Source organism: Canis lupus, chromosome 3 (genome assembly GCF_048164855.1).
Source record: "Canis lupus baileyi chromosome 3, mCanLup2.hap1, whole genome shotgun sequence".
NCBI classification, from domain to species: domain Eukaryota; kingdom Metazoa; phylum Chordata; class Mammalia; order Carnivora; family Canidae; genus Canis; species Canis lupus.
The window spans coordinates 68681772-68695386 of NC_132840.1; the positions used below are offsets into that span (position 1 = coordinate 68681772).

General features: G+C 35.6%; 1 long non-coding RNA gene across 1 annotated transcript in view; it reads left to right on the plus strand.

Annotated features, from left to right (window-relative positions):
- LOC140630975 (uncharacterized) overlaps positions 1-11865 on the plus strand; it is a 45604-nt gene extending 33739 nt beyond the window's left edge. The window contains exon 3 of the long non-coding RNA XR_012028639.1: positions 11733-11865. This is a non-coding gene — a long non-coding RNA (uncharacterized lncRNA). The remainder of the gene's footprint in view (positions 1-11732) is intronic.
- The last annotated feature ends 1750 nt before the right edge of the window (positions 11866-13615 follow it).

Genomic DNA, 13615 nt, shown 5'->3' on the forward strand with positions numbered 1-13615 from the left:
GTGCCTTTTTTGTGTTTTGCTCTAGTAAGACACAAAGTCATGAAAATATCCTATATTTTCTTCAAGAAGCCCTATAGTTTTATTTTCATCTGTACAGTATGTGTCTTTCACATCCACTTGGTAATGATGTGTTTATGTACAGTGTGAGGTAGGGAATCAAGTTTAAATTGTTTTCACATTCAATTAATATAGGAAATTATTTCTTGAAAAAAACTTTCCCTCTGCAATGACACTTTTGTCAAAAGTGAATGAAGTGCCACTCTATTTGTGGGTTTTGGGCTAGAGATCTATCCTGTTCCATGGGTCTATTGGTTTGTCCTTGCATTAATTCCTCACTATTAGCTAGTATGGTTTCATAAGTCTTTTATTTAACTTTTAAATTTGAGTATAGTTGACATACAGTATTACATTAATTTCAGGTGTACAATACAGTGATTCAGCTTCTCCAAACATTGTGCTATACTCACCGGCGGTATAGCTACCATAAATCTTGCTTTAAGGTAGAGTGATTCTTCCCACCTTGTTCTTTTTCTATAAGTGTCTTAATCTTTCCTATTTCTTACAAATTTTAGAACTGGCTTGTCAAAATCTCCAGAAAAATCCTTTGAATTTTGATCTAGATTCCCCTGATTCTTCACATAAATGTGGAAGGAATGGACATCTTTTTTTTTTTAACCCTTTATTTTTTTATTATTTTTTTAATAATAAATGTATTTTTTATTGGTGTTCAATTTACCAACATACAGAATAACACCCAGTGCTCATCCCGTCAAGTGCCCCCCTCAGTGCCCGTCACCCACTCACCCCCACCCCCCGCCCTCCTCCCCTTCCACCACCCCTAGTTCGTTTCCCAGAGTTAGGAGTCTTTATGTTCTGTCTCCCTTTCTGATATTTCCCACACATTTCTTCTCCCTTCCCTTCTATTCCCTTTCACTATTATTTATGTTCCCCAAATGAATGAGAACATACACTGTTTGTCCTTCTCCGATTGACTTACTTCACTCAGCATAATACCCTCCAGTTCCATCCACGTTCAAGCAAATGGTGGGTATTTGTCGTTTCTAATGGCTGAGGAATATTCCATTGTATACATAAACCACATCATCTTTATCCATTCATCTTTCGATGGACACCGAGGCTCCTGCCATAGTTTGGCTATTGTGTACATTACTGCTAGAAACATCGGGGTGCAGGTGTCCCGGCGTTTCACTGCATCTGAATCTTTGGGTTAAATCCCCAGCAGTGCAATTGCTGGGTCGTAGGGCAGGTCTATTTTTAACTCTTTGAGGAACCTCCACACAGTTTTCCAGAGGGGCTGCACCAGTTCACATTCCCACCAACAGTGTAAGAGGGTTCCCTTTTCTCCGCATCCTCTCCAACATTTGTGGTTTCCTGCCTTGCTAATTTTCCCCATTCTCACTGGTGTGAGGGGATATCTCATTGTGGTTTTGATTTGTATTTCCCTGATGGCAAGTGATGCGGAGCATTTTCTCATGTGCGTGTTGGCCATGTCTATGTCTTCCTCTGTGAGATTTCTCTTTGTCTTTTGCCCATTTCATGATTGGATTGTTTGTTTCTTTGCTGTTGAGTTTAAGAAGTTCTTTATAGATCTTGGAAACTAGCCCTTTATCTGATACGTCATTTGCAAATCTCTTCTCCCATTCTGTAGGTTGTCTTTTAGTTTTGTTGACTGTATCCTTTGCTGTGCAAAAGCTTATCTTGATGAAGTCCCAATAGTTCATTTTTGCTTTTGTTTCTTTTGCATTCGTGGATGAATCTTGCAAGAAATTACTGTGGCTGAGTTCAAAAGGGTGTTGCCTGTGTTCTCCTCTAGGATTTTGATGGAATCTTGTCTCACATTTAGATCTTCCATCCATTTTGAGTTTATCTTTGTGTATGGTGAAAGAGAGTGGTCTAGTTTCATTCTTCTGCATGTGGATGTCCAATTTTCCCAGCACCATCTATTGAAGATACTGTCTTTCTTCCAGTGGATATTCTTTCCTCCTTTATCGAATATTAGTTGACCATAAAGTTCAGGGTCCACTTCTGCGTTCTCTATTCTGTTCCATTGATCTATGTGTCTGTTTTTGTGCCAGTACCACACTGTCTTGATGACCACAGCTTTGTAGTCCAACCTGAAATCTGGCATTGCGATGCCCCCAGATATGGTTTTCTTTTTTAAAATTCCCCTGGCTAAAAATAAATAATAAATAAATAAATAAATAAATAAATAAATAAATAAATAAAATAAAATAAAATTCCCCTGGCTACTTCGGGGTCTTTTCTGATTCCACACAAATCTTAAAATAATTTGTTCTAGCTCTCTGAAGAAAGTCCATGGTATTTTGATAGGGATTGCATTAAACATGTACATTGCCCTGGGTAACATTGACATTTTCTCAATATTAATTCTGCCAATCCATGAGCATGGAATATTTTTCCATCTCTTTGTGTCTTCCTCAATGTCTTTCAGGAGTGTTCTATAGTTTTTAGGGTATAGATCCTTTACCTCTTTGGTTAGGTTTATTCCTAGGTATCTTATGCTTTTGGGTGCAATTGTAAATGGGATTGACTCCTTAATTTCTCTTTCTTCAGTCTCATTGTTAGTGTATAGAAATGCCACTGATTTCTGGGCACTGATTTTGTATCCTGCCACGCTACCAAATTGCTGTATGAGTTCTAGCAATCTTGGTGGAGGCTTTTGGGTTTTCTATGTAGAGTATCATGTCATCGGCGAAGAAGGAGAGTTTGACTTCTTCTTTGCCAATTTGAATGCCTTTAATGTCTTTTTTGTTGTCTGATTGCTGAGGCTAGGACTTCCAGTACTATGTTGAATAGCAGTGGTGAGAGTGGACATCCCTGTCTTGTTCCTGATCTTAGGGGAAAGGCTCCCAGTGCTTCCCCATTGAGAATGATATTTGCTGTGGGCTTTTCATAGGTGGCTTTTAAGGTGTCGAGGAATGTTCCCTCTATCCCTACGCTCTGAAGAGTTTTGATCAGGAATGGATGCTGTATTTTGTCAAATGCTTTCTCTGCATCTAATGAGAGGACCATATGGTTCTTGGTTTTTCTCTTGCTGATATGATGAATACATTGATTGTTTTACGAGTGTTAGGAATGGACATCTTTATAAAGTTAAGTCTTCCAGTTAATGAGCATGGTAGATCACACCCTTTTAATTATTTAGGTCTCCTTTCATTTCCTTTAATAATATTTCAGAGATCTTGGCATAAATGTTTCAAATAACTTTTGTTAGGTTTATTCCTAGACACTTGATTTTTTTTAAATGATCTGTAAATGTGAATCTTTTTTAAAAATTTTATTTTCTAACTACTTCCTTTTGCTAGATAGAAATCAATTGATTTTTGTGCTTTGATCTTGTATCTGCAAACCTTCTAAGAATTTGTAAGTTCTTATGATTTTCTAGATACACAAGAAGACTTATTTTTTCCTTTCTAATTCCTATGCTTTTTTTTCCCCTTGCCTTACTATTCTGGCCAGGACCTCCAGTCAACATTGGCTAGGAGTGCTGTTGGTCAGCTAATTGTGTTGTTTAAATCTTTCAATCTCTACATCTAAAGAAAAGTTTTCAGCATTTCATCATTAAGTCACAGGTTTGTTACTGGCTTGTAGATTTACTTTATCAGGCTAATAAGTTCTCTTCTTTTCCTACTTTGCTAAGTTATTATTTATTTTAATGATGAGTGGATGCTTTTGTAGCTTTCAACTCATCTATCAAGATGATCATACTAATCTATTCTTCTGTTCATATGAATTAGGTTGATTGAAGTTTGAATGTTAAACTAACCTTGCTTTCCTGGAATAAATCCAATTTGCTCTGATGCATTATTCTTTTATACATTGCTGATTCCATCTGCTCATATTTTCTTTGGGATTTTGTTTCTATATTCTGAGTGTAGTAGTGGACTATAGTTTTCCTTTCTCATGTTCTTATCAAGTTGGTATTAAAATTATGTTGTCTGCATAAAACAAGCCAGGAAACATTGCTTTTCTTTATTCTCTGGAAGAATCTGTATAGCATTGTCATTTTTTCTTTATTAAACATTTGGCAAATTCACCATCGAAGCTACTTGGGTCTGGGAACATTTTCTCTGCAGGAGAATTTCAATTACATTTTTAATTTCTTAAACAATTATGTAATTCTCAACTGTTTTCTTGTGTCAATTTTTGTTTAAGTTGTGTTTCTCCTAAAATTTTTCCATTTCATCAGATTTTCAAGCTTTTTTGGCATAAAGCTATTCATACTAATCCTCATAACCTCTCTTTAATGTTTATATGATATGTAGGACATCATGTTTATTCCTGACATTGGTAACTTCTCTTTCTTTTTTTCTTAAAACTTTGTCCAAGATTTATTAAATGTGTAACTCTTTTCAAAGAACCAGCTTTTGGTTCTGTTTGTCCTCTGTATTTTAGGTTTGTTTCAATTCCATTAATTTGTATAATTTTCATTTATCTTCCTTTATTATTTTCCTCTTCTTTCTCAGGTTTTAATTTCCTGAGGTGTTTTTCTAATATGTCAAAATGATTACTTGTATCACTGATTTCTCTTATTCCTTTCTCTTTTTTTTCCCAATAATTGAATTTAAGATATAAAATTTTAAGCATTTTTTTTTAATTTTTATTTATTTATGATAGTTACAGAGAGAGAGAGAGGCAGAGACACAGGCAGAGGGAGAAGCAGGCTCCATGCACCGGGAGCCCGACGTGGGATTCGATCCCGGGTCTCCAGGATCGCGCCCTGGGCCAAAGGCAGGCGCCAAACCGCTGCGCCACCCAGGGATCCCTTTAAGCATTTTTTTAACTGCATTCTACAAGTCTTGGCTATGTCATATTCTTGTTATCTTGCAATTAAAATATTTTCTAATTTTGTGATTAGTTTTTGACCAAAGATTATTTGAACATGTATTTGAAAAATGCATATAGCAAGTTTTGTTACTTTTTCACAGTTGATTTCTGGCTTTACTCTTCTGTGGTAAGAGTATGGATTCACAATTTCTTTTTTTTTTTTTTAATTTTTATTTATTTATGATAGTCACACAGAGAGAGAGAGAGAGGCAAAGACACAGGCAGAGGGAGAAGCAGGCTCCATGCACCGGGAGCCCGACGTGGGATTTGATCCCGGGTCTCCAGGATCGCGCCCTGGGCCAAAGGCAGGCGCCAAACCGCTGCGCCACCCAGGGATCCCCTGGATTCACAATTTCAGTTTTTGAAATTTACTGAGATTTGTTTTGTAACCTAGCATATGATCAATATTGTAAGTATTTCACAAACTCTGGCTAATTATTTGTATTCTTCAACTTGGGGATATAGTGTTCTATTTGTCCGCTGGATTAAATCTACACTTTGTGTTGTTAAAATATCACATATTCTTATTGATTTGCAGGGGTTGCTTTTGGATCAATTACCGAAAGAAATGACTTAAAATCTTCAACTCTGATTTATCTGTTTTTCCTCTTAGTTTCTTTTTTTTTAATTTATTTTTTTGTTTTTTAAATTTTAATTAATTTATCGTATATTTTTTATTGGAATCCGATTTGCCAACATACAGCATAACACCCAGTGCTTATCCCATCAAGTGCTCCCCTCAGTGCCCATCACCCAGTTACCTCATCTTCCTGTCCACCTCCCCTTCTACTACCCCTTTTTCATTTCCCAGAGTTAGAAGTCTCTCATGTTTTGTCAGCCTCTCTGATTTTTCCCACTGATTTTTCTCTCTTTTCCCCTATAATCCCTTTCACTATTTTTTATATTCCCCATATGAGTAAAACTATATAATGATTGAATAAAGAAGATGTAATATATATATTATATATATATATATATATTATGGAATATTAATCAGCCATTGGAAATGACAAATACCCACCATTTGCTTCAACGTGGATGGAACTGGAGGGTATTATGCTGAGTGAAGTAAGTTAATCGGAGAAGGACAATCCTCTTAGTTACTTTAATTATTTTGAGGCCAGATGCATATATGTTTTGAATTGGCTACTTTCTATCTGATGAATCGAAACTTTGATCATTATGAAATTTTTCTCTTTTTCCTAATAATTTCTTCAGCCATATTATTTGGTAATAATAATAATAATAATATAGCTCCTCTAGCTTCTTCTTGGTTAAAATTTGCATAGGTTACTTTTTTCCTTTTTCTTTCAATCTTTCTGTAGATTCTCTTTTAGATGTATCTTTTATAAGCAGCAAATCATTGAAATTTTAAAAATCCATTCCAACAGAGCTTTGTCTCTTAGTTGGAGTATCTGGCATATGTACATGTAATGCAGTGGTCACCGGATTTGGGTTTAAATCTACTATTTTACCATATGTTTTCTATTTCCCTGCCTGCTCTACCTTTTGGGCTTCCTATTTTCTTGCCTACTTTTGGGTAGGTTTTGAAGGCATAATTAAGAAGAAAACACTGTAATCTAAAGTGTACAGTTCCATGGATTGTGACAACAGTTTACACCCATGTAACTTCCACCTAAATCAAGATAGAGAACATTTCTATCATCCCAGGAGGCTCCTTCTTATCTCTTAGTTGTCAGTCTCTTGTTCCCACTCCCATGCTACCTACATTGGGAAGGGGAAATGAAAAAATTTCTGTCAACATAATTCTGTTTGTACTTGAGTTTTACTTGAATGCCATTCTTCTGTGTCTGGCTACTTTAACTTAACACAAGTGTTTTTGAGATTTATTCGTGTTTGGGGGGTATTGGCAGCTTGTTTCTGTTGCCGAGCAATATCCCATTGTATGACTATGTCCTACTTTATTCATTCTCATGTTGATGAACATTTGGGTTGCTCCCTGTTTGGAGTTACTAGGAATAAACCTGCTATTAACATTTGTCTACAAGTGTTTTTGTGAACATATGACTTTATTTGTCTTGGATAATTACTTAGAATGTCTAGGTCATAGAATATGCATATATTTAACTGTATAAGAAACTGCTAAATAGTTTTCAAAAGTGGTTGAAGTGTTTTATATTCATTTTATATTCCCACCAGCAATACATGAAAGTTCCCGTGGCTCCACATTCTTATCAATGTTTGATATTGTCACTTTTCAATTTTAGCCATTCTAGTGGGTATACATTGGTATCTCATTAAAACCACTGGTGGTTTTAATCTGCATATCTCTCACTGCTAATGCTGTTGAATATCTTTTCATATGATTACTGGCCATTTGTGTACCTTCTTTGCTGTCAGGACTCTTCAAGTCCTTGGCTTGATTTCTAAACTGGGTTGTTTGTCATTTAATTTTTGAGTTGTAGAAGTTTTTTTTTAATAGAGTCTTTATACAAGTCCCTTGTCATGTATACATAAAATATATAATATGCATATATGCACACATATATACATGTAGTATGAGTGATTTCTCTCAATTTGTGGCTTGTCTTTACATTTTTATTTTTTCTTTTTTTAAATTTCCAGTATAATTAATATACAGTGCCATTACTAGTTTTAGGTGTACAATATTATGATGCAGCAATTCTATTCATTATTTAGTGCTCATCAAGATAAATATACTCTTAATCTGCTTCACCTCTTTTACCAGTCGCTCCGCTCACTTCCCCTCTGGTAACCATCGGTTTGTTCTCTATAGTTTTGTTTTTGGTTTTTCTCTCTCTTTTTTTCCTGTGTTCATTTGTTTTGTTTCCTAAATTCTCTATATAAGTGAAATCATATGGTATTTGTCTTTCTCTGATTTAATTTCACTTAGCATTATACTTTCTAGATCCATCCATGCTGTGGCAAATAGAGAGATTTCATTCTTTTTTATGGCTGAGTAATATTGATTATATATATGAATGCCACTTCTTTATCCATTCATTTAAGGATGAACACTTGGGTTGCTTTCATAATTGGGCTATTGTAAGTAATGCTGCAATAAACATAAGAGTGCATGGATCTTTTTGAATTAGTGTCTTCATATTCTTTGGGTAAATATCCAGTAGTGAAATTATTGGATCATATGGTAATTCTATTTTTAATTTTTTGAAAGAAACTCCATATTGTTACTATAATGGCTGCACCAGTTTGCATTCCCACCAATAGTGGTTCCTCTTTCTCTATCCTTGTCAACACTTGTTTTTTGTGTTTTCTATTTTAGCCATTCTGACAGATGTGAGGTGATAGCTCATTGTAGTTTTGATCTGCATTTCCCTGATGATGAATGATGTTGAGCATCTTTTCATGTATCTGTTGCCCTCTGTGTCTTGTCTCTTCATGTCTTCTGCCCATTTTTTTTTTCTTCTGCCCATTTTTAAATTGGATTTTTTGGGGAGGTTTTTTTTTTTTTTTTGGTGTTGAGTTGTATAAATTCTTTCTATATTTTGGATACCAACCCTTTATTAAATATATCATTTGCAAATATCTTCTCTCATTCAGGAGGTTGTCTTTTAGTTTTGTTGATTGTTTTCTTGCTGTGCAGAAGCTCTTTATTTTGATGTAGTTAAAATAGTTTATCTTTGATTTTGTTTCCTTTGTCTCAGGAGACATATCTAGGAGGATGTTGCTATGGCCAATGTCATAGAAATTACTGCCTATGCTCTCTTTTAGGATTCTTATGGGTTCAGATCTCACATTTAGGTCAATACATAATTCATAATACAATATGAACTTATTTTTGTGTATGATATAAAAGAGTAGCCCAATTTCATTCTTTTGCATGTAGCCGTCTGCTTTTCCTGGCAACATTTATTGAAAAGACAAAAATTAACTTGTCAAAAATTAATTGACTATATAGTAGTGGGTTTATTTCTGAACGTTTTATTCTGTTCTCTTCATATATGTATCTATTTTTGTGCCCATACTATATTGTTTTGATTACTACATCTTTGTAGTATATCTTGAAATCTGGAATTGTGATACCTCATTTTGTTCTTTTTCAAGATTGCTTGGCTAGTCATGGTCTTATGTGGTTCCATATGAATCTTAGACTTGTTTGTTCTAGTTCTGTAAAAAATGCTGTTGGTATTTTTATAGGGATTGCATTAAATCTGTAGATTGGGTAGTGTGGACATTTTTAAGGATATTTGTTCTCTTGATCCATGAACATGGAATATCTTTCATTTGTTTGTATCATCTTCAATTTCTTTCATCAGTGTTTTATAGTTTTATAGTTTTCAGTCTTTCACTTCCTTGGTTAAGTTTATTCCTGGGTACCTTATTATTTTGATATAACTGTAAATGGGACTGTTATCTTAATTTCTCTTTCTGCTACTTCATTATTAGTGTATAGAAATGCAATGGATTTTTGTATATAAATTTTGCATCTTGTAATCTCGTATTTTTTGTGGAGTCTTTAGCGTTTTTTATATATAGTATAATGTCTTCTGCAAATAATGAAAGCTTTCCCTTTTATTACCAATTTGGATGCCTTTTATTTCCTTTTCTTGTCTGATTACTATAGCTAGGACTTCCAAGTACTATGTTGAATGAAAGTGGTGGAGGGGGGACATCCTTGTCTTATTCCTGACCTTAGGGGAAAAGCTCTCTTTTTTTAACCATTGGGTATGATGTTAGCTGTGGGTTTTTCTTATATGGCTTTATTATGTTGAGGTATGTTCCCTCTAAACTTTACTACTTTGTTGAGGGTTTTATCATGAATTGATGTTGTATTTTGTCAAATGCTTTTTTTTATCTACTGAAATGAACCTTTAATTTTCTTTATTGAAATTTTTAATTAGCAGGAGGAGAAAGTCAAATTTGTCCTTTCTTTCATGGTATTGCTTTTAAGTCTTGTCTAAGAAATCTACCTACAACCAGATCACAAAAATATTGTCCTGTGTTTTCCTTTAGAAGCTTTATAGTTTTCTCTTTTATATTTAAGTCTATGATCTAAGATTAAATTTTGTGCATTACACAAATTAAATTTTTTATGAATCAATGTAAAATATTTTTTCTGAATGAATAGTCAGATGCTCCAGTATCATATGTTGAAAAGACTATACTTGCATTTCTGTCAAAAGTCAGTCAAATGAAAACGTATGGGTCTATTTCTGGACTGTGTATTCTGTTCTACTGATTTTCCTGTGTATTATAGTACTAATAGAAGTTTGTCTTGGTTACTGTCAATTTATCTTGAAAACAGTTTACTGTGTAGATTATTGTTGCTTAAATCTTAGAAAGAAGCAAGTCCTCCTCCATTAAGAAGTGGAGCCTATTTCTCCATCTCTTGAATTCTTGTACCTGTAGCCACTTTGACAAATATCATATGGCAAAAGTGTTTCTGTGTAACTTCTGAGACAAGGTCAGAAGTCTTGCAGCTTTTGGCTTGGTCCCTGAGTGAAAATGCTCACTCTGGTTAAGCCAGACAACATGTAAGCAATCTGAATGTCCTGACAACCCTGCAGTGACCAAGCCCAAGCTAGCCATGCAGAGGCTATGTGCAAGAAGAGGTGTCTGACAAGCTACAGCTACTCCAGCTATCTCCACCCAGACTCCACACAGGTGATTGGAGTAATCTTCAGACAACTTCAGCCCTAGCTACACCTGACTACAACTTCAAGAAAGATCCTGAGCAAGAATAGCTTAGCAGAGCCTCTGTAATCCACAGAGCTGTGAAAGATACTAAACTGTTATTTGGAAGGATCTAGGTTTGGCATAGTTTGTAAAATAGTAATTGATACCTAGGACAGTAGAGGATTAAAAAGAATGTGGGTTTGAGGGTAAGAAAGACCTAGACTCAAATTCTGCTTGTGACTTTGTGTAAACACAAATTAAGTTATGAGGCTTAAGGCTAAGTAATTTATATAAAATATATTTCATTTAATATTTCCTTAAGCACCTACTGAAGACAGGAAGTATGCTGAGGAGATACAAACATTAATACACTGCAGTTCCTCCTCAAGGAATTTACAGAACAGTAGGGAAAATAGACATGTTCAAGAAAAAGGTAGCTGATGAAATCACCTTCTGTCAGTAGCAGTTGCTATATGGTGAATTGTAAGAAAAATAACTTTGCTAATCTGGATTCACACTAGACTGATATGCACAAAACATCAGATAATGAGTATGTCATAGCCCATCTGGCTTTCCTTTTGTACTAGCTGCTGGGAAGGTCAGAACTGAAGGTGAGATTCAATCTTGGGAGTTTGTTTCCTCTCTCCTCCTTCAACATGATTTCCAATTTTCTATTTCTAATTTGGAAGTGTCTCATCGTAGTGTCTCAAATTCTTTTGAGGAGTGAGTTGGAGTGAAATTATGAATAAAATGTATATCAGAAAGCTGATTGATTCAAGTTGAAATCATAGCTTAGGATCCACCTGAATTGTTCCAGTTATTTTTGTTGTTGGGACAGTTCTTGAGTATGTTCTTACTAGGACCATGACCATTACAACTATTTATACTACTACTGCTAATAGCCTTAGCTGACATTTGTGGAGCATGGTGTACTAGTCACTGTGCTAAGTGCTTAAATGAACCACTTTTGCAATAATCCTGCAATATAGATGTTATTTTCATTTTTGCAACAATCTTGCAATATAGATGTTATTATCATCCCAGTTTTAGAGACAAGGAGGCTGAGACCAGGAGAAGTCAAGTTGCTTGTCCAGGTGACACTGATTGCCATGTCAGAGGCAACTCCACTCCAGAGCCCATGGGTTGCAGCATTAGGCTTTTGGTGCATATGGGTCCATGGAAAAGGTGGCTGAATAGACTTTCATGATGACCCAATCTCACCTAACCCTCCTCTTTACTCAAAGGCTTTACCTGGCAAGGCCCAGGGATTCTTAGAGTCTCACAGGGAATGAGCAGCCAAGAACCTTCCCATATTCACTGTTTCCTGCACATGGAATCCCGTCTTCATAAACATTTATACTCCTGGACCCTGAATCGAAGGCAAGTATTCATAAGATAGATTGCATTTGTATTCATAGTAACCAGAGGAAACTAGACAATAGACAAAGAGAGAAGTTAAATTCTGGCAATTGTTTCAAAATATTTGATAAATTAGCAATAATGTTCAAAGCACACATCCCTGGCATCATCAAAACCACCTTCCTTAAAAATTCAAAGCAATATATCTCTGATAGAGAAATAAAAGGACAGTATAGTGGGAAAGAGAGAGAGAGCGGATCAGAAGCAGAAAGGGAACTAACATATATTACATATCAGCATGTGACAGACTTCTTATATGCATTATCTCATGCAGTCATTTCTCATCCAGCCATGTGAAGTAGGTATTATGGCAAAATGACTAATTTGATGAATCTGATGGCTTCTACTACTCAATGTGGAACCTTGTCAGGTGTGTATCCTCTGTGGACTCCAGTTTCCTCATTTGCAGACATACTTCATTGTATTGCACTTCACAGATACTGTGTTTTTGTTTTCTGTTTTTTACAAATGGAAGGTTTGTGGCAACTCTGGATCAACCAAGTCTACTGGTATCATTTTTCCAACAGCATTTGCTCACTTTGTGTATCTGTGTCACATTTCAGTAATTCTCACAATATTTCAAACTTTTTCATTATTATTCTATTTGTTATGACAATCTGTGATCAGTGATCATGGCTAGCTGAAAGCTCAGATAATGGTTAGTCTTTATATTTAATAATAAAGTATTTTAATTAAAGTATATAGTTTTTTTAGACAGAACACTTGTACAATTACTAGACTATGGTATAGTGTAAACATAACTTTTATATATACTTCATTTGATTCCCTTTATTAATATAGTTGCTTTATTGTGGTGGTCTGGAACTGAACCCATAATATCTCCAAGGTATACCTGTATGAAATGACAACAGAACCTTCCAATAGCATTGCTGTGAGAATTAAATAAGATAATACATATGCTGCACTCTGTAGGGACATGATAAATGCTAAGTACTATAATTTTACTGATTGCTGAATCTCAGCAGGGAAAATGGGGTGCACCCTCATTCTTGGTGTGGTGGACACAGAAGAACTGGCAGGAGAACTGTAGGGCCTGAGGGAGGGATTGCAGCTGGTGGTGTTGGGCCCTGGGTGGCTGGCACCTCACAAGTGATGAGTGGGCTGTCATATTCTAAATCGAAAGTGATTTTGGTAACATTTAATAGTGGTTTTCTCTTTTTAAAAAGTCTGTGCTTGTCAAATAAATTATATGTGTGTCAATCCTCTAGCAGCTTCATCTAGAATTTGTGCTGATTTTGTCTCTGTGATTAGTTGAAATGTTATTAGTTTGATTTTGTGTACCAATTCCAATTTTGGAACTTCTACAGATTTGTTACAAAGTCCCCCCTCCCCCGCCTTTTTTTGGCTCTCAATTGTCATCCAGAGGCAACTGAGCTAACTCAATATTTAGTTATATTTCTGGCTACTAGGGTGTTTAATGGTTAAGTGAAAGTCGTGTGGGGTGTCTAATTTGCTATCTAGTTTCCAGGTCCTAGGACACTCCTGGGCCTCATTTCCTTGGCTCCCTGCAGGAGTGGAGATTGGCTGCCTCACCTGCACCCACAGGGCCAGCATGAAGGAATGGACATGAGTCTACCCATGAGTGCAGATGTCTGTTTTGTCCTGCTTGACCTGCCCTGACTCAATGACTTTGGGCACATCGCTTTCCTTCTCTGAGCTTCCATTGGTCTTCCTTTCTGTAAAACAG